This window comes from Pan troglodytes, chromosome 2 (genome assembly GCF_028858775.2).
Source record: "Pan troglodytes isolate AG18354 chromosome 2, NHGRI_mPanTro3-v2.0_pri, whole genome shotgun sequence".
Lineage (NCBI taxonomy): Eukaryota > Metazoa > Chordata > Mammalia > Primates > Hominidae > Pan > Pan troglodytes.
The window spans coordinates 188,451,383-188,478,846 of NC_086015.1; the positions used below are offsets into that span (position 1 = coordinate 188,451,383).

Consider the following 27,464-nt stretch of genomic DNA (forward strand, 5'->3'; position numbering starts at 1 on the left):
AAAACCAGTTAAAGGACTCCTTCTTGTCCCCTTAAAAGGGTCCTTATCAGGTGTTATTAATTAATCCTTGTGCTAAGTTACAGGGCTTTGACTCCTGGGTATACATATCTCATCTGAAGAAGACATTGAGTCCTGCCAGTATCTCACACCAAACCCAAGTTAACCAAAGCCTTGTCTTTAGACCTGGGCAAAAGTGGCAAAGTAAACTGCTTTTTTTTTTTTTTTTTTTTTTTTTTTTTTTTTTTAAAGACGGAATCTCCCTTGCTCTGTTGCCCAGGCTGGAGTGCAATGGCTCAATCTCGACTCACTGCAACCTCCGCCTCCCAGGTTCAAGCAATTCTCATGCCTCAGCCTCCCAAGTAGCTGAGATTACAGGTGCTTGCTAGCATGCCCAGCTAATTTTTGCATTTTTAGTACAGATGGGGTTTCACCATGTTGGCCAGGCTGGTCTCCAACTCCTGACCTCAGGTGATCTGCCCACCTCAGCCTCACAAAGTGCTGGGATTATAGGCGTGAGCCACCTCGCCCAGCCATAAACTGCTTTTGTGAGACACAGGGACAGACCTGTATTCAAAACATTAAAATTCATTTAATAATTTTGCCTTTATCTGAAATTATATAATGTTTTCTCTGCCTTGATACTAAATAATTTAAATGTTTGGCTACCTATGGGCTTCCTTTCCTATCATTCTTTAGAATTAGGCAAGGCCTATGACCTTTTGTTTAAAACGTTGCTAATTTTTAAATATTTTGTTTTACCTACAGAATTTAAAACTATTAAATCCCTCCAGGCGGCCCAGGGACTATCACATGAGATTGTTAGGGCTGGTCCTGAGGGATAAAATTAATTCAGACCCTCCTAATCGAGGCCAGGTGCACAGATGCCTATGCAGCTGAAAAAAAAAAAATGCTTGTGTCTTGTATAGCTAATTGCTAAAGCCAAGATTACAATAGATCAATGCATAGAATTTATAGAAAAGTCAATTTTATGACCTTTGTTTTTGGCTCGTAGGTTGCTTAAAAGGGGTTTTAAGGGTTGATGAATGCCTGTCCATCTCCATTCCCATCTGGCCTGTAATGTTTAATTGGCTATAAATCTTTTGACTCTAAGTCCCTTGCCACAGGGTTCCCACTGAAGGACATGATGGACCCGAGGCAGGTGGCAAGTCGCCCCAGCATCAATATGGGACAAAATAAAAGCTTGGCTATTGATACTGCCTCTTTCATACCTTGACAAAAAAAGGAAATATATGAACAAAAATAAAACCCTAAGCCCCCCAACAGAATGAACACCCCTCTTGGCCAAAAAGAATTAAAAAAAAAAAAAAACCTGAAAAACTAGTTCAGCCCATGAAGGAAATGGGGGGTTGGACACACCTCGCTATACTCCCCCCACCACCCCTTGGAATTCAGGCACAACTGACCAGCCTTAATATTAAAATAGAGCTTATAAGACTGACAGATTCTTCATGGCAATAAAATATCAAATTATAAACAGAATCTAAGATTATGCCAAGGAAGGCTTAATTCTCCACCCCAAGGTAAACAGTCATATGTTACTTCCGTGTTTGTTCAATATACATGCATCAGGACCATTTTCATAAATATTCGTAGCTTCCCTGTTCAACCAGGAGACTTAGTCTTATTAAAAACTTGGAGACAAGGATTCCCCGAAGATCAATTTTAACCAAAATGGAAGGGCCCCTATCAGGTGTTGCTAAGCACTTCAACTGTTGTTAAATTTGAGGGAGTCACTAGCTGGGTATACTTGCCAAAGATTAAACCTGTTTCTTATAAGGCCCCACAGGCACCTGGGAAAGACACCGTGACCTACACTTGTGAACCCCTAGGACACCTAAAGCTGTTGTTTTGCAAATAAACACATAAGTAACAGCCTTAGTCCCTCCTACAGGTACTCAGCCATCTTAACAACTCCTATCCCATACAGATTTGCACCCCCAATGGATATCTATGGCTATGTGGTCACCCATTCAATCAGCCTATAAATAACTTGTGTTTCATTTGGGATCATAAAACACATGGTTACCAGGGTATTGATAATGTTTGGTTTCTGGATCAATGTACAATAGGACAAGCAGAGCCCCCTAACATACAATTATATAACGTCACTCACCTGAGCGCTACGTGGGCAACTGGACTTATATTGGCTAGGGTTGGAGCTCGTTGGCCCCATGGGGCAACTTCTCATTAAAAGTGCCCTCCCAAGTCTCACTTGGTTTTTGCCCTTCCTAGGACCTTTGATGGCTATCTTGTTATTACTAATCTTTGGCCCTTGCTTGTTTAACATCTTGGTGAAATTTGTGTCATCTAGATTATAATAATCCCATATAAAGATGATGCTGGCACAAGGCTTCTAACCTGTCCTATCTTCTGAGTTGGGAAATAAAGACATCCTGCCTTTAGGCCTCTTAGATCAGGCATCCAGATATTTTTACTCCTCCTTTACTAGGCAGGGCTATGCTCATAAAATCAGCAGGAAGAAGTTACAGAAGAATGACTTTTGTCCTTCATCTCTCCTTAAGATTAAGGGTTCTCTGATAAGCAAAGGGAGGATTATGTTAGGGAAATAGAAGCATGGGAGACCCAGGGTAACACCATTTTAAAATCAACTCCATCTTAAAACTAGCAAGGCACATCCCTTGCCAGTGATGACCAGCAGTCATAAGATGTTTAAGGCTAAGGAAACAGCTTAATAATGCCTGCAAGGACCAGTTCCCAAAACAGTGGGTCACAAGACCCCACTGATAAAGACAGGAGACAGTAAACAACAGGTCACATGACCACACTGATAAGACAGGAGACTGTAAAGAAACCAGCCTAAACCAGCTAGAAGCAAGATGGCAGAAAAGCAACCTTCAGTACTCATTATATGCTAATTATAATGCATTCACATACTAACAAACACTCCCACTAGTGTCATGATAGTTTACAAATGCCATGGCAACATCCAGAAGTTACCCTGTATGGTCTGGATGGGGGAGAAACCCCCAGTTCCAGGAGCTCCCAGAAAACTCATGAGTAATCCACCCCTTGCATAGCATATAATCAAATAGCTATAAAATAGCCAGCTAGCATCTCCCTCAATGCTACTCTGCATATGGGGTACCCTGCTCTGCTTATGGAGCAGCCACTCTTTTATTCCTTTACTTTTTAATAAACTTGTTTTCACTTTACTCTGTCGGCTTGCTCTTTTTTTATTATTTTTTTAAGACGGCATCTCCCTCTTTTGCCTAGGCTGGAGTGCAGTGGCGCCCTCTCGGCTTACTGCAACCTCTGCCTCCTGGGTTCAAGCAATTCTTCTGCCTCAGCCTCCCGAGTAGTTGGGGTTACAGGCACGCGCCACCATGCCTGGCTAATTTTTGTATTTTTAGTAGAGATGGGGTTTCGCCATGCTGGCCAGGCTGGTCTCGAACTCCTGACTTTCAGATGATGCACCCGCCTCAGCCTCCCAAAGTGTTGGGATTACAGGCGTGAGCCGCTGCTCCCAGCCTGTTGGCTTGCTCTTGAATTCTTTCTTGTGTGAAGCCAAGAACCCAATTGGCCTCGTGAGCTGAACCTAAATTTGGGGGTTTGCCTGCAACACTACTACTGTAACTGGGTCACTTGAGATTTTCAGCACCCCAGCATTTTTTAGTGACTGAAATAATGAGAATTCGGATCAGGACCTTGCTTGCTTGCTCATGTTAACCACTCGCTTTTTACCCAATATCCGTTTTTCCCACAATATAACTATAAACTTCTGATGTGCTGTTTCTTTGTCAAGTGGGAGGAGATAACTTCAGGGTCACAAAAGGTGTTTGCCGAAGGAATGAATGCATTGAAAGCTATTGCAACCAGCTGCTGACGCCCAGAGCTCTGGTTGTTCAAGGTGTTATGTGGGACTGAAGAAACAGACTTTTCACCTTGATTCCCTAAAACTCTCCCTCCTTTATTCTCTAGCCACATAAAAATTCCCTGCTTTTTCTTTTTGTTAACATGGATTTGAGACATCTTGCTTTCCTACCTTGTTGCTTTGGCCAAATAGAACAAACCTTCCTCTATCTCCAAACTGCTGTGTGTCAGTGTTTGGCATCAATTGCACATCGGGTACAAGAGCCTGAATTTGGGCTTCTACTAGAAAAGTACTGACTGCCTTGAAGCCCTGGTAACAGTAGCAGTTGAGACCCCATTCAATTCAGCAAGGACAACTGCCTCAATGGTCAATGACAATGTCTCGATGACAGCCAATCATAAACAGTCCTAAGCACATGCTTCCGTGTGTTGACAATCAACAACAGCCTCATCACAGCAATCACCTTCTTACAGGTGAGATATCAATCTCTAACACCTCTGCAAATTTGCTGATCCCTGAACTCCACTGTGCTCTAAAACTCTATGTAAGATCAACAGCTTGTTCTGCTTGGAGAGACTGTGCATAGCCAGCACAGTTTTCCCTTACTATAGCAAGCAATAAATTCAGTCATCTTGCTTCAGATATTGGTCTTTAGAGGAACAACCCTGCCAGGGTGTTCTAGCAACTTTGAACATCTCCACAAAGGCTAAGTAGGCAAGGCTTCACAGCTCTGAATAGCCTGAAATTCCTCCTGGAGCAAGGCGAGATAATGAGCATGGTGCGGAGCCACTTTGAGGCAGGCTCTCCTCTGTCTGGTAGGAGTCTGTCACAGGCCATTTCTCATTTATCCTCCTAGTTTCAACTGAATGCAGAACTTTCTGCCTTGTGCCCCCACCTAAGGGTTCGGCTGCAAGCTTCTGTGAAGATCTATAAAAATGCTTCGCAGTAGTTTAGGGTTGGCTCTTAACAGGGCAGGGACTAGGGTGAGGCAAGAAAGACATCTAGTGGACAAAACTGGGGGGCACAGTAACAGGGCTGTGCAATGCTGATCCTGCCCTGCTCCTCAACAACAGAGCAACTCACCATTCCTGACATCTGTCATCTGGTTCCTCTGTTTGGTGTCATGCTGTGAGACTAGGGATACAGGGAGCTGACACCATGCTGACTTTCTTTTCCAGTAAATACTAAACTGTCTAAATCCATCTGGGCTTCTTACTTGCTGAGTCTATGGAAGACAAGCCAATTTAGCAGCTGCTACCATGCTACTGCTTATAGACTGCTTGACCACTTGACAGTCTCCTTATCATTGTTATGATCTGATATATTCTTAAATTATCTCCTCATTTAATTTGTTTCAGTAATTGCTACTTAACAGGATGCTGGTCCTCTTGGCTAATGCACTTCCACACCATTTTCATGTTAGTGCTTTTGCTTGTTAAATGCGTTGGTTGGGCTTGTTGTCATTATGTCGCATTATATCCCTAATTCACAAAAGCAGATCAGTTCATCAGAAGTGGTTCATTAAAGCTTAAAACAAAGATAAAAGAATGGAAACACTATAATTTAGCATAATGCCCAGAAGGCAAATGGTGAGCTGGATTTCAATGCAAATGCCGAGCTTTGCCTGCTAGAACATGCAAATCTATTGTCATAGGAAGAACAGAAATGGCTATCTAAACCCAGCTTTCCCTGCAATGGTGATCTATTAGCCCTGGAACCCAGGGTGCTGCATGTGAAATTTCATTCAATAGTGACACGAAGCCATCACAACTGACTTCTCTGGTAAACCAATCAGGTTTTTCTGGAACAAACAAAATAATGCTTTCCAGTCTGGGTGATTAAAGACTGTTAAGGAAGCAAGAAATAAATTTGAGTCTGTTTGTTAACAAATTTTACCCTGCCCTAAATGGGCACTGGGTACAATCTTCCAGGGTGAAGTTGGCTGACATTCAAGGAAAAAAGCAACTCACATAAATGTTTGAAATGAGAGATAGGATGGCCGGGCGTGGTGGCTCACCCCTGTAATCCCAGCACTTTGGGATGCTGAGGCAGGCGGATCACCTGAGGTCAGGAGTTCGAGACCAGCCTGGCCAACATGGTGAAACCCTGTCTCTACTAAAAATACAAAATTAGCCGGGCGTGGTACCACACGCCTGTAGTCCCAGCTACTCGGGAGGCTGAGGCAGAATCGCTTGGACCCAGGAGGTGGTGGTTGCGGTGAGCCAAGATCGCGCCACTGCACTCCAGCCTGGGCAACAGAGTGAGACTCCATCTCAAAAAAAAAAAAAAAAAAAAAAAAAAAAGAGATAGGATGAAAATAACTTCTTCACAATACCAATGTGAAAGTTGTCAATCTCAAGATGGAGTCACTCATGTCAAACCCAAACAAAAAAAGAGTCAGGTTAGAAAGGGAAAGCCCTCCTGCACACATGCCTATGATAAGAACTATAACAAAGACTCTGAAAGTCTCTTATGCTCTTATGCAGATATGCCTGTAACAAGAACTTTTGCCAAAGACTTTCTAACCTACATCCTGCTTCATGAATCACAGGACAGCTAGCCAAATGCGCAAGAATGCTTGCCTGGCACACTGTCTCCACTAATGAACTGACATCATCTTCTGTGATAAGCCTCTGTAACCAATGCTCTCTTTGTTTCAAAACAAATTATGTGGACTTCTTTTGCCTTTAAAAGTTTTCCCTTACCTCAACCTCCTCAAATATGCCCACAGTTTACTATGGCCCCAGTGTTCTGGATTGCAGTTCTTCTGCTTATTCCCAATTAAACTCAATATTTTTAGAGAGTCTCTCTGCTGGTTTCTTAGGTTGACACAAAGAATATCAGTAATGATGATTTATATAATTTCAAGTGGCTTGTTCAAGTGTCAAGTGTTGAGCCTTGGAGATATACATATATTCATTATATTAATGTTTAATAGAAGCCGTCAGGATTCCTAAAGAAAACCCAATTGTGGCAAAAATGACTCAATCGCATGTTATCTTCATCAGGTGAAATTAGTCAGAGATCAATGATGTATTATTGAGCATATTTAAAGTTCACAGCCATATGCTGCAACCAAATCTGAGCTGAACACAGCCAAAAATTGATCTGAGAATGCATTCACTGCTATTTCTCGTGTTTCAACTTCTCAGCTTTTCAGTGAGCCTGGCTTATCGCTTTAGGTTTGCAGGTAGTTTTTCATTACATATGTCATCTCTGTCAGCTTCTGAACTGAAAATCATACAAGAAATGTCCCTTTTCAACACCATAAGCACCTTTTATGACATCTCGGCATTCTCCAACATCCAATTTCATTTCGTGTTGAAAATGCAATTAGGCTATCGTTCGCAGGTCTCTCTCCCAATTTCCCACCGTATATCATTCTTTTCAGAGAATATTTCATTTGCCAATGATCATCCCTTTCAGCTTTTCTGACAAACTGACCCTAGTAAGAAAAAGGCTACATACATATATATTGGAGATATGCCCCAGGTAACTTGCGTTGTGTATTCTTTCTAATACAGGAATGCTTTACCACCATTCCTGGCAAAAGATAAAAGATTACTCATCCCCCTGAATGCTTCCAGTGATGGGGAGCACAGTACTCTTCATGGTAGAGTTCTGTTTACTTAAAAAAAAAAATAGTCCCTATTCTATTCCCTGTGACCTTCCCCTACATGATTCTACTTTTGTTCTCAAGAATTATATATTAAATCTCTCTTTAATAGAATGGTCTTTCATCAAATATTTAAAGATACTAACAAGTCTGCCCTAAGCTGTTCCTCTTAGGGGCTTTCTCAGGGACTACCATGTCTCATATGGTAAGGTATTTCTAGCTGCTATGGTGGTTGTTCAGAATACTCTTTGAATTCGTCAATGACTCTTTTTTTAAAAAATTTTTTATTATACTTTAAGTTTTAGGGTACATGTGCACTACGTGCAGGTTTGTTACATATGTATACATGTGCCATGCTGGTGTGCTGCACCCATTAACTCGTCATTTAACATTAGGTAGATCTCCTAATGCGATCCCTCCCCCCTCCCCCACCCCACAACAGGCCCCAGTGTGTCATGTTCCCCTTCTTGTGTCCATGTGTTCTCATTGTTCAATTCCCACCTATGAGTGAGAACATGCGGTGTTTGGTTTTTTGTCCTTGCGATAGTTTGCTGAGAATGATGGTTTCCAGCTTCATCCATGTCCCTACAAAGGACATGAACTCATAATTTTTTATGGCTGCATAGTATTCCATGGTGTATATGTGCCACATTTTCTTAATCCAGTCTATCATTGTTGGACATTTGGGTTGGTTCCAAGTCTTTGCTATTGTGAATAGTGCCTCAATAAACATACGTGTGCATGTGTCTTTATAGCAGCATGTTTTATAATCCTTTGGTTATATACCCAGTAATGTGATGGCTGGGTCAAATGGTATTTCTAGATCTAGATCCCTGAGGAATCGCCACACTGACCTCCACAATGGTTGAACTAGTTTACAGTCCCACCAACAGTGTAAAAGTGTTCCTATTTCTCCACATCCTCTCCAGCACCTGTTGTTTCCTGACTTCTTAATGATCACCATTCTAACTGGTGTGAGATGGTATCTCACTGTGGTTTTGATTTGCATTTCTCTGATGGCCAGTGATAATGAACATTTTTTCATGTGTCTTTTGGCTGCATAAATGTCTTCCTTTGAGAAGTGTCTGTTCATATCCTTCGCCGAGCATCCATTCCCTGTATTCTGTACCTCTCATCAATTGGGCCATATTCGTGTTTCCTTAACTCATGTTTGCTCTCTTTTAAAACTATAAAGACAGGGTTTTTCCCCCCTTTTAAACTTCCAGCAAAGTGTTTTTTTGTTTGTTTGTTTGTTTTTTGTTTTTGAGACAGAGTCTCGCTCTGTTGCCCAGGCTGGAGTGCAGTGGCATGATCTTGGCTCACTGCAACCACTGCTTCCCAGGTTCAAGCAATTCTCATGCCTCAGCCTCCTGAGTAGCTGGGATTACAGGCATGCACCACCATGCCTGGCTAATTTTTGTATTTTTAGTAGAGGCGGGATTTCACCATGTTGGCCAGGCTGGTCTCAAACCCCTGACCTCAAGTGATCTGCCCACCTTGGCCTCCCAAAATGCTGGGATTACAGGCATGAGCCAACGCACCTGGCATGTTTTTTTTTTTTTCTTAAAAGGGATAATTAATTTTTTATTGAGGTATAACTCATATACCATACAATTCACCCTTTTTATTTTTGAGACAGGGTCTTCTAGGCTCGAGTACAGTGATGCACACGGCTCACTGCAGCCTCAACCTTCTCGGCTCAAGTGATCCTCCCACCTCAGCCTCCTGAGCAGCTGGGACTACAGGTGTGTGCCACCACATCTGGCTAAATTGTGTATTTTTTTTGTAGAGACAGGGTTTTGCCATGTTGCCCAGGCTGGTGGCAAACAATTCACTCTTTTAAAGTATAAAACTGAGTGGTTTTTAGTATATTCACAAGGTCGTGCGACCATCACCACTCTCTAATTTCAGAACATTTTAATGACTTCAAAAAGAAATCCTTTATCCATTAACAGTCCCTTACCATTCCTCTTTCTCTCTATTCTTGGCAACCACCAATCTACTCTAATAGACACACTAACCTGTTTCTATGGGTTTGCCTTTTCTAGATTTTTCAAATACAGGGAATCATATGACATGTGGCCTTTGGTGTCTGGCTTCTTTCACTTAGAATAATGTTTTCAAGTTTCATCCATGTTGTAGCATGTATCAATACTTCGTTTCTTTTCATGGCCGAATATTTCATTGCAAAAATAAACTGTATTTTGTTTATTCATTCACAAGTTGATAGATATCTGGGTTATTTCTACTTTTTGGCTACTAGTATATGAATATGTATATGAAATTTTTCATGAACTATTCATTTCATATACAAATTTTTGCATAAATTCTCTTGAGAATATATCTAGGAGTCGAATTGCTAGGTCATAGGGTAACTCTGCTTAACTTACTGAGGAATTACCAAACTGCTTTCTTGCTTTCTTCATTTTTTTTTTTTTTTTTTTTGAGATGGAGTCTTGCTCTGTCGTCCAGGCTGGAGTGTGGTGGTGCGATCTTGGGTCACTGCAAGCTCCGTCTCTCAGGTTCACGTGATTTTCCTGCATCAGCCTCCCAAGTACCTGGGATTATAGGTGCATGCCTCCATGCCTGGCTAATTTTTGTTTTTTTTTGTTTTTTGTATTTTTAGTAGAGACAGGGTTTGATCATGTTAGCCAGGCTGGTCTCGAACTCCTGGCCTCAAGTAATCCGCCCGCCTCAGCCTCCCAAAGTGCTGGGATTACAGGCGTGAGGCACCATGCCCAGCCCCAAACTGCTTTCTAAAGTGGCTATGCCATTTGACATTCACACTAGCAATGCATGAGGTTTCCAATGTCTCCATAACTTTGCCAACACTTGTCAGTTTTTTAAAAATTCTAAAGTATTTGTTCTTAGATATATCTTTCTTTGTTACCAAGCATGGTCTTCTCCCTTTTGTGAGAATACATATTTAGAATTTGTCTGGCTTATGGAAAGCACTCAATAAAAATATTCATATTGTTAGCCATTATTAGTGTTATGTACCTTTAAGAGGAATCAAATTGAGTTGCCTTTTCTCTAATATTATGTTTCCATCTGCTTTGAGTAGCAAATAGAATACACCTAATATATGATGCATTGTTGAGTTCAAGGCAAAACAGGTTGATATAACTCAAATGTTCCAGCAATTGTTATTTCTTTCCAGGTTTCCCTAACAAAGTGCCTTGATTTTAAGCCTGGGGATTGAGCCATTGTGGAGCCGGTATGCCGCCCCTACATGGGGGATGAGGCTTCTGATGTTGACACTGGCCAGGGCCTTTGCAAACAAGCCAGGCCAAAAAGGTTCAACAGTTACAGCAGGTGCTTTAATGAGGGCATTGATCTTCTCCTCTGTGATGGTCACCTCATCAGCATGCAGGGTGAGGGTCGAGTAGATGCAGTGGAGCTTGGAGATGAAGACAGAGGCCGTGGTGTGGGTAATGCAGGGCTGTCTCTGCCAGGCGCGGTGTTAGTCACTGAGTGAAGTGGGCCTCACCCCAATGCAGCTTTAATTTCTTCATGACAGAGCACCTTGGCGACAGATGAGAAAAGGGAGCAATTTCTTAAGACAACAATAAAGTTTGCCACATCAATGGATTCTTCCTTTCATGAAACACTCCTCTGTATTAGGCAATGCTGTTTGGTAGCATTTTATCCACAGGAGAATTTCTTTCAAAATTGGAGTCAATCCTCCCGAACCCTGCCGCTGCCTTGCCAACTAAGTTTATGTAATATTCCAAATCATTTGTTGTCATTTCAACAGTGTTCACATCTTCACCAGAAGTAGATTTCATCTCAAGAAACCACTTTCGTTGCTCATTCATAAGAAGCAACTCCTCATTCCCTCACATTTTATCATGAGATTGCAACAATTCAGTCCCATCTTAAGGCTCCACTTTTAATTCTAGTTCTCTTCCTATTTCTACCACATTTGCACTTTCTTCCTACACTGAAGTCTTGAACCCCTCAAGTTATCCATGTGGGTTAGAATCAACTTCTTCCAAACTTCCAAACTCTTATTAATGTTGATATTTTTACCTACTCAAGCATTATACATTAAATTTATCTTTAATAGAATGGTCTTTCATCAAATATTTAAAGATACTAACAAGTCTGCCCTAAGCTGTTCCTCTTAGGGGCTTTCTCAGGGACTATCATTTCTCATATGGTAAGGTATTTCTAGTTGCTATGTTGTTTGTTCAGAATACTCTTCAAATTTGTCAAATATTCTCATTAGTCACAAATGTTCTTAATGGCATCTAGAATGGTAAATCCTTTCCAGAAAGTTTTCAATTTACTTTGCCCAGATCCATCAGAGGAATCACTATCTATTGACAGCTATAGCTTACGACATGTATTTCTACTTCTTTTTTTTTTTTTTGACGGAGTCTCGCTGTGTTGCCCAGGCTGGAGTGCAATGGCACGATCTCGGCTCACTGCAACCTGCACCTCCTGGGTTCAAGCAATTCTTCTGCCTCAGCCTCCCGAGTAGCTGGGATTACAGGCATGCGCCACCATGCCCAGCTAATTTTTGTATTTTTAGTAGAGATGGGGTTTCACCATGTTGGCCAGGCTGGTCTTGAACTCCTGACCTCAGGTGATCTGCCCACCTCGGTCTCCCAAAGTGCTGGGATTACAGGCATGAACCACCATACCTGGCTGAAATGTATTTCTTAAATAATGAGACTTGAGATTTGAAATTGCTCCTTGATCCATGGGCTGCAGAATGGAAGCTGTGTTAGCAGGCATGAAAATAACATTCATCTCCTTGTATACCTCCATCAGAGCTTTTGGATAACAGATGCATTGTCAATGAGCTGCCATATTTTGAAGGAATTTTTTTTTTTTTTTTTTTGAGACCGAATCTCGCTCTGTCACCCAGGCTGGAGTGCAGTGGCGCAGTCTCAGCTCACTGCCAGCTCCGCCTCCCAGATTCACACCATTCTCCTGACTCAGCCTCCCGAGTAGCTGGGACCACAGGTGCCCGCTACCACACCTGGCTAATTTTTTTGTATTTTTAGTAGAGATGGGTTTCACCATGTTAGCCAGGATGGTCTCGATTTCCTGACCTCGTGATCCACCCGCCTTGGCCTCCCAAAGTGCTGGGATTACAGGCGTGAGCCACCGCGCCCGGCCGGAATTTTATTTTTTAAAGCAGCAGATCTCACCAGTGGGCTTAAGATATTCAGTAAATCATGCTGTAAACAGATGTGCTATCATCCAAGCTTTTTTGTTCCACTTATAAAGCACAGGCAGAGTAGATTTAACGTAATTCTTAAGGACCCTAGGATTTTCAGAATGGCAAATGAGCACTGGCTTCAAGTTAAAGTTACCAGTTGCATTAGACCCTAACGAGAATCAGCAGGTCCTTTGGAGCTTTGAAGCCAGACACTGACTTCTCCTCTTTAGCTATGAAAGTCCTAAATGGCATCTTCTTAAAATAGAAGGCTGTTTTATTGAAAATCTGTTGTTGTTTAATGTGGCCACCTTCATCAATAATCTTGGCTGGATCTTCTGGATAACTTGCTGCAGCTTCTTCATCAGTACTTGCTGCTTGACCTTGCACTTTTATGTTATAGAGAAGGCTTCTTTCCTTAAACCTCATGAATTAACTTCTGCTGGCTTCCAACTTTTCTTCTGAAGCTTCTTCACCTCTCTTAGCCTTCACAGAATTGAAGAGAGTTAGGGCCTTGCTCTGGATTATGCTTTGGCTTAAGGGAATGTTGTGGCTGGTTTGATCTTCTATCCAGATCAATAGAACTTTCTCTATATCATCAATAAAGCTGTTTTGCTTTCTTATCATTCGTGTGTTCACTTAAGTAGCACTTTTAATTTCCTTCACATTTACAACTTGACTAACTATATGGCACAAGAGGCCTAATTTTTGGCCCATCTTGGCTATCTATATGTCTTCCTCACTAAGCTTTACCATTTCTAGCTTTTGGTTTAAAGTGAGAGACATGTGACTCTTCACTTCAACACTTAGAGGCCATTGTAGGATTATTAATTTGTCTAATTTCAATATTGTTTTGTTTCAGAATAGGGAGGCCCTAGGAGAGGGACAGAGATGGGGGAAAGGCCCATTGATGAAATAAAACATGCACAATATTTATCAATTAAATTTGCTGTCTTAATGGCATGGTTGATGGTGCCCCAAAACAATTACAATAGTAACACTAAAGATCACTGATCACAGATCACTGTAACAGACATAATAATAATGAAAAGTTTGAAATACTGCAAGAATTATCAAAACGTGACAGAGATATGCTGTTAGAAAAATGGCACTGACAGACTTACTCTACACAAAATTGCTATAAACCTTCAATTTGTTAAAAATGCAATATCTGAGAAGCACAAGAAAGTGGTGCACAATACAATGAGGTATGCCTGTACTGAACGTGTGTCCATCCCCTCAGGGTGTGTACAGTGTGTAGATATGAACACAAGCTGCTAGAGCGATTTTGCCATCTCAAGGAAAGCTGGCCGTAAGTGGAAGCAGATGCTACTGAAGGCAGAGCAAGACAGAAACAAATATGGGTCCTGGATGATATCGTCGAGTTGCTGAGGCAACCAACCCTGATGCCTGTCATAATACTCCAGTTATAGAAGTCAAGATATGCCCTTATTGTTTAAGCCAATTTGTGTTGCATTTTGTGGAAGATGCAAAGATACGCTGCCCAGATTCCCTTTCAAGGAAGCATTTGCTGCCCAGGTGTAGGGAATGCGGTTAGCAGGCAGCCCCCAGCTATTTTCTTCAGGGTCTGCTTCTGCTGCAGAAGGCCACCTTGCTTGAGATTACACCCTTTCTAGGGCAGACAGCATCTAGTATAAGGGGCTGGCTATTTTAGCCTGACAACGATACTCTTGATGGGCAATACTTACTCTAAAGCTCCCTCCCAGGATGGCTGAGGATTTGCTGGACCTGAATAGCAGTTCAACTACTCCCTCTGAACAATCCTGCTTCCACTCCATTCCTAACAAAAATCTTCTCATCTCCAATCTGGAATACTCAATCTGTGACAAGTTTTCTGTAACATCAGGCAAAAACATCCTGAGATTCAGTGGGCTAGTTTGAATTCAATCTTGTCTATAGAAAGAGAAATGCACTCATGATCTCTTATTTTTGACTTTGTATTAAGGAAGATTTCCAGCATGCACAAAAAGAGAGACAAGAATATAATGAAACAACAATATCAATATATGACCAATAGTTATCATCTGATACCCTTGTGTATTATTTTAAAATAAGTCCTAGACATATTATTCCATCCAAAAATACCATAGTGCACCAATGTTTACTTTGAGATGCAATACAATGTCTTCTTCTCCGTTCTCCTCCTAATCCAACTCCTCTTTATGTTATCTCATCTTTTCTTCCTCTTCCCACCACCATAGCTTTAAAAAGAGGAACTGTTTTAATAGAAGGGGCAGGGGTGGCAGTAGTAAGGGATAGATGGCCCAGAACAAATACTGGAATCCTTTCATTCATTCAACATTCAACATTCATTCATTCAACATTCTAGAGAGTATCCTCTCTCAAAGTCTTGGGATACTCAATCATCACTAGTATAGGCAGTTGTTCAGATAGGTGGTACTGGACAATGACGTTTTTGTTTAGCCAGAAGGAAGCAAGGAAAAGAGTCCCTTAACACCTGCCATCTAGTGGTCACAGTGATAAGTAACATGCATGTTTTCTACTAAACAGATTAATACATGGTTTGTTCTATGGAACAAACAGGAAATTAAGGCCAGAGGGGTAAAGTGATTTAAGGTCATATGGCTAGTTAATAGCAGGGCTTGGCATAGAACCCAAACAAGTTGACTTTAAGACCTGCGTAAATTGTGATTGTTTGAAACGTAAATATGTCATTCAAATGATTTTAAATTTGATTAAAGTATCATCCTGTTTTGTATTTAGTTGTATTAAGTTATAGTATATTAGTATCAAAGGAGAAAAAGTGCCATTGGTTGAATGAGGGAACAAGATGGGCCTATGAGATAATATTAACATTGAATTATTTTCCATTACATGGTCCCATTACCAACATTTCCATAATAATAATAATAATAATAATGCCTATGCTAGCTCTGTCATATTCCTAAACAAAGGTTGAATAGTTATTAAGAGAAATTGCTTCCAATTAGAGAAAACTAAATGCAATTATGCCACATCATTGACCGTACATTCAGAGTCTATGTTACCTTCTGGAGTTTGTTGGATCTGTTACTTATTCCTGTCCAGCCAGTTAAAATTGAAGGTAGAGCTCACAGGAGCTGATACTTTACTCTTTATTTCTGGGTAAATATAAGAAGTTTGCCAGGGGAACGGAAATACTGTGTTTCAAATGAATGCAATGGCCACACCAAACATTCAGATGTTCATCACAATTAGGCGGCATCTAGGTTACATTGCCCTTGTCTCTCCAGGACTGGGATTTTCCTAATCCTTTTCACTTGAGAGGGAAGGATTTAAAAGTGAATCTACCCTTACCTTATTAACATTTTGAGGCAGATTTTGGGAATGGGGAGAGGTGGCAAGCATTTTGAGACTCTACTTTGGGTGCTAGCATTGAAACTCATTGTGTGACATTTAGACGCTTCTTTGGATCCAATTTTCCTTACCTGTAACAGCAAGAGGTTGACTAAGTGATTGCCTCTAAAAGTTCCTTTCAGTTCTGTCATTCTGCGAAATTTTTGGGCAAAGATAAATCTTCAGCTCAGCTGGTCCCTTCTGCTTTTTCCTGGGTTGACTTCCTTCCTCCCGCTATCATTTATTGAGTATCTCCACGTTCTTGAGGGTAGGGCCTGGGTTTTATTCAACTTTCCCCCATTAACTAGCACAATAACTAAGCAGGTTATTTCCGGCAGGGTTAAAGTTGTTTTCTATATAAGATTCCAACTTTGTCTGGAGGGGCTCACAGTTCCGAAGAGGGTGCCAGGCATCATCAATTAATTAAAAGCCGAGTATCCGTAAAAATAAAAAAAAAGTAGGGGGGACATAAAGGGTAGCAGGAAATCTGGTTCCAGTTGTCCTTAAGCACAGGTATGTTCCAACAGGGAATAAGAGTGCATAGTAGTGCAAAAAGTAATGGTTAACACTCATCGAATGCTTTCAATATGCCAGTGTTTTCCATGTATTATCTCAAGTAATACAATCGTCCTATTTTCTAGGTACTAGTATTATGTTTCACACTTGAAGTGGGCACAGAGAGGTTAAGTAACACGCCCAGGTAACACTGTTAGAAGTGAGAGGCAGCACTTGAAACCAGATAGCACAACCTCACTGCCTGCACTCTTAGCACTCCACTAGGTAGATAAATAAGAAAAATCACAGTAACAATCATGATTTCTCCAAGAGGCCAGGTGAATTTGACCAGTGATGAGTCCAAGCTACAGAAGGAGCAGAGGGAAGTGGCTGCCGAAAAGAAGGCTAAAGAAGTTTGCAAAAAGATAACATGCACATTTCCAGGCTAGATACACAGGCGGAGAAGCAAACCGGCGAAATAAAATCCGACAAGCAAGATCTGGAGCGCATCAGGATGCCAGGTGAACTCAAAGACAGGTCGGAAGTGACGTCACTAGCCGAGTCGGGCGCTCAGCGGGACTGCGGGTCCGGTGGAATTCCGGCCGGACGTGGCGCACAGGAAGTTACGCAGGGGAGGCGGTACCTGGTTGTGGAGGGTGACGCCATGGGTGGGGCGGAGCGTCTGGGATGCGCTGGGAGCCTAGGATCCCCGACAGGTAACCTGCGGGCGGATCTGAACGGGGGCGAGGGTGGCAGCTGGAGTTGATGGCCTAGGTCGCTCGGGGCCCTAAGCGCGGGTGGACACAGGTTAGGTAATGGACAGCATTAGGTGGCGGCTGAAGAAAAGGCTCCTTGGCATTAGACTCTCTGAGGGGTTGAGGATATGGAGAACTCTTGGGAACTTGGTCTTGGGGGCCCGAAGTCGTCGGGGAAATACAGACAGGTTGAGTCTTCTAGGAATCAGACATGGCTGGGGGTCATGGGTTTCCGATCATTGGCGCTTATGTTGGAGAGACGGAGCCTGGGGCACTGAGATGAGTTGACCTAGGGTTCACCTACCCCGACCTGTTCTGCTAATAGGGGACAGGGACCTCGACTTTTTGTCTCTTAACTCGTAGCATAGTGCCTTGCGACAAGTAGGCATTCTTTAGATGCTGTCGAAGGAATGAATGAATGAATGAATGAATGAACCAACCAACCTGATTCTGGCACCCCGGCAGAACCTCTCCCAGATTTCAGTATTCTAACCTCTGAATGTAGAAATGACTCCAGTTTAGTTTGCTAACCAGGGGTTTATGAGGATGCTGGTGCGGGAGATACCCAGGACATTGTTGGTTTTTGTTAGTTTTGTTTTTTATGGTTATTGAAATTCAGAAATGTGTCTTAGTATTCTTATCCGGGTGGAGAGGATGAGTCATTTACTTTGGCTTCTTTCAGGTTCCTTTACTTTTCTGGGAAGAACTTGTAGGGAAATGATACCAGGGAGGAGTTGGACCGTTGTAAATAAACTGCTGTTGTAGCACTGACTGTTCTTAATGCTTTCTTTTAAGCAAAGTAAACTTACTTTCCTTTTTCTTTGTTTCTTTCTTTTTTTTTTTTTTTTTTCTGAGACGGAGTCTCGCTCTGTCGCCAGGCTGGAGTACAGTGGCGATCTCGGCTCACTGCAACCTCCGACCCCCTGGTTCAAGTGATTCTCCTCCCTCAGCCTCCCGAGTAGCTGGGATTACAGGCACGCGCCACCACCCCCAGCTAATTTTTGTATTTTTAGTAGAGCCTCGGCCTCCCAAAGTGCTGGGATTACGGGCGTGAACCACTACGCGCGGCCACTTTCCTTTTTCTTAATGTTTTCTTCCTTATCTTATAAGTAAGTGTACTACAGACATTTGAGATGTGAGAATTTTAACTCACTAAAAATATATTATAATTGAGAATATATCTTATATTTTCCATTATAAAAATGAAAATAGTAATTTATAAAAATCCAGAGATTACAGCTGGTGTTTATAAGTAAGGTTAACTCCTTCTGAACAGTTGTATTAATAGAGGGTCCCCAAAAGAAGATTAAAGTGTTTCCTTTGTTGGAAGTACTTGCTTAGGTGTCTTAAATGTGATAAAGAGTGGGGCCAGGCACGGTGGCTCACACCTGTAATCCCAGCACTTTGCGAGGCCAAGGTGGGCGGATCACTTGAGGTCAGGAGTTCGAGACGAGCCTGGCCAACATGGTGAAACCCCATACTAAAAATATGGAAAAAATTAGCCGGGCGGGGCTCGAGCCTGTAATCCGAGCTACTTGGGAGCTGAGGCACGAGAATCGCTTGAAGCCGGGAGGGGGAGGTTGCAGGAGCAGAGGTTGTGCCACTGCACTCCAGCCTGGGCGACAGAGTTAACTCCTCAGGAACTATAAATAAATAAATATAAAATATAAATAAATAAATAAAATTTAAAAAATAAGAATTAATTTTAAAAATGTGATAAAAAGTGGGCAGGGACCTAAAAAAACAACTACTGTAACCAGATTGGTTTTGGTTGTCAAATGGAAAAAAAGTGCAGATGAGACTGTCGTCAGGCTATGTAATGAAATCTTGGCATGAATTACTACCTAGTCCAGTGAGGTGAATGTTGATGGGCTACATAATGAGATAGCAGCTCTGGTTTCAGAATCTTACTGTTAGATGGGGTATAGTGGGGTAGGAAACCCTGAATTTTTGTCATACGGGTGTGTGTGTGTGTGTGTTTTACAAAGATGAAACTCGTAAGCATTTTTTAGATGTAAAAATCTAAGATGTTCTTAAAATAGGCTGAAAACTCCAAAAGGTTGACATGTAAATATATTATTGCACTATTTAAATTTTAAGTTTACATACCCTTAAACCTTGTGTTCCCAATTTCTGGAAAGTGCCCAGAATCATGCCCATTTGTGTGTACTGTTACTGCGGTGCCACCCTTAGAATACATAAAATTATGGTACAAAGTCATGTTTTGAGATCCTGTAGATTTATGTTAATATTATTGTCTTACTTAAAAATGCAGTCTAATTTTGCTACCTCAGTCTCCTGTTCAGTGTCAATCTGCTGTTCAATGTGATGTCCACTAAATTTTGGACATCTAAATGTCTTGTAGTATAACTTTTATTCATAATGAGTTGGTATCTCAGTGGTACCTCAGGTCTGTATATTGACATTCTTGAGGTTTTTAGTTTTGCAGAACACTGAAATCTATGGACTCTAAAATGGACTTCATTTAAAGAAACCCACGGACCATTAATGGACAAAAACATGAGTCAATATGTATTGTGGCATTCAAATCCTAGCACTCTGGGAGAGGTAAGTAGTTGACTGTGTTTTATGTTTGGTGAGATGGTAGACCAATCTTAAATTTGCCTAGGAAATTATAGGATTGTAATTGAAAAGTACAGTTCTTAATCTCTTTATGTTTTAATCAGGACCTTCCAAAGAGAGGTTTGTTTTGTATATATGAAGCAATTGTTCTTATTTTCCTGTAAAGTTGATAAGAAATTTAAGATTGGCAAGCTATATTTATATTGTTCCTGGAAGGCTACTGCTCTGCTTTCTTTTTTTAGGGGGGAACCTCCTTTCAACACTTTACATCCGGGTAGAAATAATTTAATCTGTGGATCCCGTGTAGAAATGAGGCCTGAAATAGTCATTTAAATTATCTTGCATCCAAGTTTCGCTATGTAATAGTATATGTATCAAATCTACTGATCAGTTTTATCTTGTGCCTCAGGTTTAAGCAAGAAAAGAGGCCAAAAAATGTCTTCGTTTCTTTATTCTGCCTTATTCATACTATTTTATTTTTTCTTTCTTCTTCTTTTAAAAAAAATTTGTTAGGTGGTTGATTCTCCAGGCCTTTTATCTTTCTGTCTCAAGGGGGCAAAATTTCTTTTCTCCCATTTTGCCTTTTTTAATTGATCAGTTTGTTCATTTTCAGAACCTAAACTTCTAACTTTATGATAATATTTGTCACCTTTTAATCACTAAGCATTAAACTTACAGTTTTTTGCTGGTCTCCTTTGTAGATACACTGGTTTCTTGTTTAGAATTTGTTTAATTCTATAGCAGGCAGTACTTCTAGGAATTCATCTTTCAGATCTATTTGGCCTTACACACAGAAATTTGCATACAAAGATTTTTGTCACCATATTGTTTGAAATTAAAAAAAAAAAAATCAACCTGCTAGAAATAGCCTGTGCTTCAACAGAGGTCTAGTTAAATGACTGCCTTTATACAGAGTAATACTTTGCAGCTCTTAGGATAAAGTAGGTGCAGAGATGCAGATATGGAAAAATCTCTAATATACCTTATTAACTGAGAAAACAATAAAAAGAACTTTACATATAGTATGTTTTCATTTGTATTTATATAAAGCATACATTTATATACATACATACAAAACTTCTTCAAACCAGTGTAAAGAATTATTGACAGATTACCCTGGGGAATGAGACTAGAGGCCTAGAGTAGGAAGAAGAGACTTACATCTCACATTTTTTCCATATACTATTTCTGCTGGGTTGATTTTTTTTTTTTACTATGAGCATGTTTGTATTTTCATAATGCTAAGAAACAAACAGCAAGGCTTTAGGATAATTTAACAATTATGAGAGCCTTTTACTATTCCCTTATGACTTTCTGTTCTTATAATACTTGGACTATTTTGAAGAAGTAGGGTTACACAAATGAGTTAAGTTTTTTTCAGAGCTGCAATCTATTCCAGTCCATTGTAATAGATTTTAAACCTTGACGTTAGATTGTTACTATTAAGATCTTAAGAATACTCAGTGCTTAGTCTTGCCGAATTCAGTATTCATTTACAGTACATTGCATGTTGCTGACCTGACCAGGTGATACCGTGGGTGTTACCTTTGTTTGCAAACTAGGTTAGTATTGCAGTGGCATAGTTCTGAACTTCACAGTATTACTGAATAGGATGAACTTTGTTTTATTTGAATTGCTATTTAGGGACTTTTTAAACAACTCTTATTATTTTACTTTGTTCTTGATGTTTAGAACTGGCTTAAGGCATTTCGAAGAATAGCTTGTTCTGTTAGTAAAATCAGCAAACCAGAAAAATAATTTATATAATTGGCAATCTCATTTTGTTTTACTTTGAATTGGCTGATTATCTGCCTTGGGAATGCAGCAGAAAATTCTGGTGACTTTTACTTCGATAATCATTTTTGTCTTCCCACACTTTTATTGTAGGATATTTGGAGTAGTAGTAATAGATAAGTAAAATTAATTATATGAAAATTTAAATAATCTTTATTTTTTAATAGAGATTTTATTAGAAACTTGCTTGAGAATAGGCTTTATAAGATACATACCTATATGATACCAGTTATCGTGTGTCTGTTAAAATTAATAATGAAGGCTGCTAACTAGGGGTTGAGTCATGATCAGTAGAATAAAAGAAGTTATAGGCTCATGCCTGTAATCCTAGCACTTTGGGAGGCCGAGGCAGGCGAATCACCTGAGGTCAGGAGTTCGAGACCAGCCTGACAACCATGGAGAAACCCCATCTCAACTAAAAATACAAAAAATTAGCTGGGCGTGGTGGCACATGCCTGTAATCCCAGCTACTTGGGAGGCTGAGGTAGGAGAATCATTTGAACTCGGGAGGCAGAGGTTGCGGTGAGCCAAGATCGCGCCATTGGACTCCAGCCTGGGCAAACTTGGCAGAGTATTTTGCATATAGTCATTTCTGTTAAATGATGCTTTGTTTCCTAATGTCCTTGGGATTAATCACTATCATCATGAAGGGGAAATCAGTGAGTGGGATGCCTAGATTAAGACTCCTTATTCTTGCTAAGTGAATGGATAGCAATGAATTGAATCCAAGGACAGATTGTTTTCCTAAATCAAGAGGATAGAATATGGTAAAGATGACATGGAAAGAAAGGAGATGAACCTGAATGTAAAAGTTACATGTATAAAACACAGAAATGAGGAAAGCTGCTTCTGTACGTGTGTGTATATATGTGTGTACATAGATACATAGTATATTATACCTACATCTATGTATATTACATACATATATATGTTCCAGAAATATATACATTTATATATAGAGAATATATATATTCCAGAAAAATATATATATTCCAGAAATATATGTGTGTGTGTATATATATATATATAGAGAGAGAGAGAGAATATGCGTGTGTGTGTGTGTGTGTGTGTGTGTGTGTGTGTGTGTGTGTGTATATTCCAGAAAACCAGATAGGAAGTTATTGAGTTAGTCAAGGAGAAAAAATAAATAAATAAATAAGTGCATTAAGGCCTTAGAGCCGGGCCTGTCATAGGCTAATTGATGATTTTGCGAGTAGCTTAAATAATTTTGGAAGTTTTAAGATTATTCACAGAGTCGAAATGACAGGAAGGCAGACCTAAGCTTAAGTGAGAAAATTAAAATGTAGCAACATAAACTATTATGTTAACCATATCTTCTGAGATTCTGTTTTGTGTTGTTTTGGGGAGGGCAGAAAGAAGAGAGAACTCAAAAATTTATTGCTGTTCAATTTGAATTGAACTAGAACATAAGTCTTTCCTAGCATTCCAATTGTTTATGACCAAGATTAACCAAGATTAAACAGATCCCTTTAACCTGTAAAATATTAATACGCAAAAACAGATTTGATTACCTTGCAGAACAGGAGAACTGTTTTTAATCAACGTTTTGATCCTATAAAAGGGTAATTGTGATGATCTAGATTGAGGGGACTGGGACTTTTTAGAAGACTTTGGAAGGGTTGGAGAAACTCCATAGGAAGTATGCTTGTTCTCTGTTATTTGAGGCCAAATTTCATTCAAAATAAGAGAAAGTATAGAACTATTAATAGCTAGCAGTGAAGCAGACTGTGTTGAGAGGCAGTGAACTCCTGGTAATTAGGGTTGCTTAAGCAGAATTTGAACATCAGGAACATTGTAGAGGGGATTTTTCATTGTATGGGAGAGTGTACTAGATTATTCCGGAGGCCTCTTTCAAATCCTAAAAACTTTTTTATAGTGTAATAAAGTGATTTATTGTCGATGGGTTTAATCTCTTATTCCTATATTTAAATACTGATAGCTAACATATCCACTGGTCACTTATCCACCAACTTTACCTCACCCATAACCAGGACATAAATTTTAAAATTACTTGAACTTCAAATTATAAGACATAAAATTAACATGCTTTTCTCAGGTCCTTACTCAGTTTACTTTTATTTTAGACACAATTCTGATAGGCTTAATTAGCTGGCATCTAACTCCATGAGATATTAGAAGTAACAAATCATGAAGAGTCCAGGTGCTTCTATTAGAGGCAAAGAAAAAAAGAAAAAACCATAAAGCAGACCAGCTAATTTAAAATTGTAGCCACCTGAGTCCTTTTGATAAGATGAAAACAGCTCTATATTAATGGATATTCAATATGATAACCCTGACTGAACAGAAATAATTTATGTTTGGTATTTTCTGTTGAAGAAAGGAAGAATACCTGAATTTTAGAAAGATCTCTTCAGTGTGTTTAATAACAAAAGACAGTCGGACAGATATTTTGGCATTTGGAGAGGCTGCATTGTATAGTGGAAAGAGCGCAAACTCTAGAGTAATACAGACAGATTTGAATCTGGGCTCCAGTCTATTAATTAAGTTTTATTATTCATTTCAAGCCTCAATTTCCTCAACTGTAAAAAGGAATTTACTGAAGGTTAATGTATATAAAGGCTTGCCTAAGTAAAAATAGCTATTATTATTATTTCATTATTACCATAAAGCTTACTTTATCTTGAATAACGTTTTTTTTGGCTATTCAAGTAGAGCAAGAACAAACTTATCTAATAGTTTTAGCGTAAGTTCAATATATATAATGCCAATAATGGTGATGGCATGCTTGAAAAAACTTTAAAAAAATTATACAAGTAATTCTTATCCACTTTACAAAAATTAGGTTATAGAAAATATACCTAAGCAAAAAAAGGAGTAAAGTTGTCAGAATCCTTTATCACTATAATATTTTAGTGTGTGCTTCATTTTTAAACTGCTTTGACATTCCCACAGGGTGTCACTTCTGAGCAGTGACTGCTGAAACGGATTCTATATTACTCCTGTTGGGGAATTTACATTAGTCACTGTGCTTTCTAATCATAACATGAAGGGAAAGATTGTGACATGGCACAATGCTGATTAAGATAAAGCCCGGGTCCTGGTAAATTCTGTTGTATTGAAACCAATTTTGTAGAGTGGTGGGTGTTGCTTTCAGTTCTGGAGCCAGAGAGCCCAAGTGTGAATCCTGTCTCTACTATTTACCAGCTGCGTAATTACCTGAATTTCTTAATTTTTTTGTACTTCAGTTTCTTTATCTGTAAATAGGGGACATTAGTAGTATCTAATTCATGGACTGTTGTGAGGATTAAAGGAATTAATCTACATAAAGTGTCTAGAGCAGTGCCTGGCACAAAGTATAGATTCAGTAAATATTAGCTGCTATTATTATTAGTTTTGAGGCAGGTTTATACAAGCATATAAGATAAACAGAATGAGCACAAAATTAAGTCAGTGAGATTAAAAACCTCTTCTGAAAAAGAGAAGGGAGAGGTATGGAACAGAGGCTAGTATACCCTGAGGGACAGAGGCCTCTGGTAATTATTTACTGTGCTGAAATTTCAGAGGGCTATAACCCGTCTTTTGTTGCATCATGCACATGTTTACAATATTTTTACTATATGTTTTTCATTTGAACCTTGCAAAGGGGTCTGGATTTTTCTATTTGAAGGCATTGTTTCTTTTTCTCCCTGTTTAAATATTACAATATTTTTGAACCACAATACTTCCACATCAGTTTATTTCCCTACCCCACAAAGTGAACATCATTTTATGCTATCTCTTCCAACAAGCATTTTGGCTATGCTTTCAGAGATCAAAAGCTCTTTAAGACAATTTGATATCATGGATAGAGATCAAAGACATACAATAAATTATCATCAAATCAGTGTATCTGACTACAGCCCCAGGGAGATTCTGTAAGAACTTTAAATTCTGTTGCAATTTTCAGTGAAGGGTATTAATCAAAGAGATAAGCCAATGAACATATTCAGCCATTCTGTCTACTGTACCTTTTCAAAAAAATTTTTTTCCTTTTCTTTGTTTTGGATTTTCTCCTTTTGTTCTTTTAGCATGGTATCTAGTAATCTGATTAATTACTGACCAAAAAGTAGTTTTTAATTTCCCTTAAAAAATTATTAGACTTGTAGTAGAATTTTTTTGTGTTTTGTTTTGTTTTCAAGCATCAAGTACCACGTTTTTGAAGACCATGGGCTATCATCATTATGCACTCAAGATTTGAGTTTGAATAACCTCATCAAGACTTAGATCTTCTTCAAAAGCTTCAAGTCTCATCTGCATTAAAGCTCTCCATTGAACCCTCTCACAAAAGTACAAGCTTAAAGGGGCTAAAATCCATTAATACATTCCATTTTATATCCCTTCCTCTGACTTCTCTTCAATTTCCTTGGCCTCTAGGGTCCTTCATATTGCTTACGTTCCTTTAGACTAGAGCCAAGGAGACAGTGCTTTCCAAAAAAAAAAAAGTGTTCTGTGGCCATAAGTTTTCATTGATAGAGAAGCATAAATTTGGTGAATTTAGAATTAGGTCTTTTATCATATCCTATAAAAAGTTGAGTTAACAGCCTGGGCACGGTGGCTCATGCCTGTAATCCCAGCACTTTGGGAGGCCAAGGCAGCTGGATGCCCCGAGGTCAGGCATTTGAGACCAGCCTGGCCAACATGGCAAAACCCCATCTCTACTAAAAATACAAAAATTAGCCAGGCATGGTGGCAGGCGCCGGTAATCCCAGCTACTCGAGAGACTGAGGCAGGAGAATCACTTGAACCCAGGAGGCGGGGGCTGCAGTGAGCCAAGATCGCGCCACTGCATTCCAGCCTGGGTGACAGAGCGAGACTCCGTCTAAAAAAAAAAAAAAGTTGAATTAACAATAAGGAAATGAGGATGAAGCGGTAAAAATGTTTTGGGTTACATTATACTCTCAGAAGCTATGTGGTTTAGAGAAAAGGGCCCCCAACCACAAAAGTTAGTGGTTCTTATTCTGTCTGCTTCGTACTAGGTATGTGGTAACTGAGAAAGTCACTTAACCTCTCTGAACCTTAACTTCGTCATCTATAAAGTGAATCTAACATTTTCCCCCCGGCCTACCTCACAGGGTTGTTGTGAGGATCAAATGAAATAATGTACATGAAAAGACATATATAAAATGTATAATACAGACAAAGGGTCCTGTTACATAGTTGGAAGTCATTCCCTCAGATTTTGGGTCTAGGAAGGTAGGTGATTTAAACTCACTGAAAGCATGTACCATGTCCAGGTTGGATACATGGCAACAAGGCTATGTTAAATTTTTTTCTCTGAGTTAAGTCCCTAAAATACTATCATGGGCTAATTCTAAGAAGGAACACGAATATATATTCCCCTAAAATTATAGCTTAGCATTGTTAATGCTTTAGAGCAGTTATGGGAGTTATAGATTGTAACATATTAGTGATTTGTGAAACTTTTTTACTAAAATGTGACCCTCATTTTTCTTTACATGAAAGAACATAGAATATTTCACAATGCATCCCACGTGGTAAGAATAAAAAATGGTTTTAGTTATATGTACAAATGTGTGTGTGTGAACGTGTGTGTACTTGGTCATTAAATAAAATGTACTTTTTTTTTCCTGTGAGTTGCACTTGCTGTTCTTTCTTTCTTTTCCTTTTCCTTTTCCTTTTTCTTTTTCTTTTTTTTGAGACAGAGTCTGGCTCTGTCACCCAGGCTGGAGTGTAGTGGCGCAGTCTTGGCTCACTGCAACCTCTGCCTCCTGGGGTTCAAGCGATTCTCCTGCCTCAGCCTCCCGAGTAGCTGGGACTACAGGCACTCGCCACTGCGCCTGGCTAATTTTTATATTTTTA

At 39.8% G+C, this 27,464-nt stretch overlaps 2 protein-coding genes across 4 annotated transcripts in view; one reads left to right on the forward strand and one right to left on the reverse strand.

The window, feature by feature from the left end:
- The window catches only part of EHHADH (enoyl-CoA hydratase and 3-hydroxyacyl CoA dehydrogenase), a 91,204-nt gene extending 74,094 nt beyond the window's left edge, over positions 1-17,110 (reverse strand). Inside the window, exon 1 of the mRNA XM_016942457.4 lies at positions 16,089-17,110. The gene's annotated coding sequence lies outside the window, so the exon portion shown is untranslated. The remainder of the gene's footprint in view (positions 1-16,088) is intronic.
- Positions 17,111-17,116: 6 nt separating this feature from the next.
- MAP3K13 (mitogen-activated protein kinase kinase kinase 13) overlaps positions 17,117-27,464 on the forward strand; it is a 201,166-nt gene continuing 190,818 nt past the window's right edge. For all 3 annotated transcript variants that reach the window (XM_016942453.4, XM_054681300.2, XM_016942456.3), the window contains exons 1-2: positions 17,117-17,207; positions 19,688-19,814. The gene's annotated coding sequence lies outside the window, so the exon portion shown is untranslated. The remainder of the gene's footprint in view (positions 17,208-19,687; positions 19,815-27,464) is intronic.